General features: G+C 38.2%; 1 long non-coding RNA gene across 1 annotated transcript; it reads left to right on the top strand.

The window, feature by feature from the left end:
• Positions 1 to 468: 468 nt before the first annotated feature.
• Positions 469 to 2,393, top strand: LOC144660233 (uncharacterized). Its single transcript, XR_013572065.1, has 3 exons — positions 469 to 565; positions 1,911 to 1,980; positions 2,282 to 2,393. It is a non-coding gene; the product is annotated as an uncharacterized LOC144660233 (long non-coding RNA).
• Positions 2,394 to 2,721: the final 328 nt, after the last annotated feature.

The following is a 2,721-nucleotide window of genomic DNA, read 5'->3' as shown; positions in this document are numbered from 1 at the left end:
TGATTTCGTACTGTGAGCTCTCCTGTCCTAGATTTATCAGATCCCTAAGTCAAGTTTGATGAAAAGTTTTATGCGCGAAGTTACATGTGATTTCTCTTTCTTAAGGCATAAATCTAAGATGAAGCGTGTTTTCTTAATTCTGGCCGTGATGTTTCTGGTATTCGACTGTTTCTGGGCCGTGGAAAAAGGTAAGCTAAGGAATCGTTAAGGTAAAATGATAATAAAACTGTAACAGAAGCCTGTATCTGCCATGTCTGTCTTTCTTTGTCCTACTCGCTTTAAACCCGTTGGAGTCTAGCTACTAAATTAATTGCACGATGTGTCTGCCCAAACAGATGCTGTTAAGTTCCTTTTGGATGGAAACCATGCAAACAGCTTTCTAGCTCACAAAAGGTCAGTGTGCAGCTACATTCAAGGCCTTACCGAACAAAGGAATAGACAGTACCAGTTAGTGGGCGACTTCACCTTTCCTGTCGACGTTCACGAAGAATGCTGTGTAGAACAATGCAATACGGAGGAAATGGATGAAAACATATATATGGCTTTGTCCAGTGACATGGCGCAAGTAAGTGCAGCTGAACCGGTACCAACATATATGGTCATGCTGTAGAGCGATTTTCACGTGAGTGTCGAAAAGCAATTCGCGTTTGCATTGGTTTTGCACTACCACGCTTTGTGTTTGTTTTTAAAAAAAAACATGACACTTTCCCAGCCAATCAGAAGTAAAAGCAAAGCTAATCGTGACTCGCTATTACAGGATTTCACGCGATTTGTGATAACTACATGTATTTGCTTAAAGTTTTGATTGGTTTACTGGATTCATCTGTGATGACTCTGGTTTTGGTTTTACGACACTCAATTGATAACTGTTCTATCGTACGTGTACTTTCGGCAACTTTCCTAAATAGAGCAGTTTTTAATTGAGTGTCGTAAAACTAAAAGCAAAGTAATTAGCTGTATATACTCTGGCCAATCACAAAGCAAACAGACAAACCAGTGAGCCAATCAAAACTCGAAGCAAATACACGAAGTCGGCACGAAGCGCGAGAAAACGTGCGCGAGTGAGACACGATTGGTTTTGCTTTTAATTCTGTTTGGCTGAGAAAGTGGCGCGAGATTTTTTAACCAATCACTAAGCGTAGTAATGCAAAACCAAACTAAACACAAATTGCTTTCGATACTTAAGTGAAAACCGCTCTATTCTGACCAGCGATTGAAACTTTATATCACTATAAGCATAGCAAGCTAACACAATACCAATAAAAACTAATGATAGCCCAATAAATCTCCTGCAAGAATTGTGACATTTAAATGTGTTCACAAATCTTTTGTCTCACTGTAATGTTCTTAGTTTCATCATACTCTTAACTTAAATTAATTATTACAGTCGCTCTCATACGATCATTTTCAGTTTCCAAATAGGCTTGCTGCAAACATTAATTCACGCGACACTTTTCAATATCAAACCATGTGAAGTGTTATTAATGTCAAACTACTGAAGCCGTACTAAACAGCGTAATCGTTACAGACCCACCGAGGTTCGATTCTCAGTGCATGCCGCGCCTTGTGCACCTCGTCTCTCACCAAATCACCCCAATCTCCCTCATTAAAACGTTTTTTTTATTTAAGATCAGATAATTTGTGTAACACAGAATAGATAAAAAGGGATGTTAAGTTGACTCAATTTAAAAGCAAAAGTTGTCTTCGATTCTCAATTTTATCTTACGAAACTCGACCTCTGGGATGAGTCACCATCACCAGTTTTTTTGAGGTTGATAACTTTGCCAGCTTAACCAGTAAACGTATCCGGACTATGTGTTTGAAATTTGTAATTTGTAGATTGTGCACACGTCATATTATTTTTGTATGTGGAAAAATGTACACTGAAATTATGATACTGTTAACTGCAGGCCGAAATGTGGAGAGAGAGATACATAAATAACTGCTGCTGATCATGATTCTCAGTGAGCTCATCATGAGGTAAGAGCGGTGACCCCTTGTACGTTACACGTCACTCAAGCTTACGTAGGTGTCGCGTTAATTCCAGTTTCATAAAATTGGAAGCATTCAAAAGTATACCCGAGAAATCCAAAACAAGTTGAATTCTTTACTTCGATCGATTGAATCAATATACACTTAAGTCTAAAACTGCTCAGTCTGGTAAAATACTTGCATAATTGAGCTAACTGGCTTCGAATAAACCGCCTTGAAACGAACAGGTCGAACAGTGATGAAATTTTCTTTGTTTTTTGTTTGTTTGTTTGTTTGTTTTTTTCTTTAGTGTAGGGAACTTTGCAAGAGAAGAAGAAGAAAGAAAGAAAGCAACAGCTCTAGTTGTTTTAGTTACATGTTTCTCAAGTGACAGTTGTTGCACAATTAGAATAAATAAATATGTATTCAATGGGAATGTCTGAAACTCATTACTGACTCATCTCCCTGACAGCGCAAGTTTAATTAATAAAATTAGAAACCCCTACAGGCGGCTGGTACATTGAAGGACAATGCCCGAGACTGAAATATTGTCCGAAAACTGAACAGTTAACCGAGAAGCGAAGCTTTGAGGGCAACTGTGAAATTTTGAGGACAATCTTTTAACAAAGAGCGTAAATCCTGCAATATGCCAGCAAGCCAGAAAGGGGTTTATTCATTTTATAACCCTCCGATTCATTTTTACAACGCGCTTTATTGTCGGTAAATAGGAAAATACCTACAGCGAAAATC

The sequence above is a fragment of the Oculina patagonica genome, chromosome 7 (assembly GCF_052425735.1).
Source record: "Oculina patagonica isolate OP01 chromosome 7, crgOcupat, whole genome shotgun sequence".
Classification (NCBI taxonomy): Eukaryota; Metazoa; Cnidaria; class Anthozoa; order Scleractinia; family Oculinidae; genus Oculina; species Oculina patagonica.
Note: the sequence above shows the minus strand (reverse complement) of the source record. Positions and strands in the feature narration are given on the sequence as shown.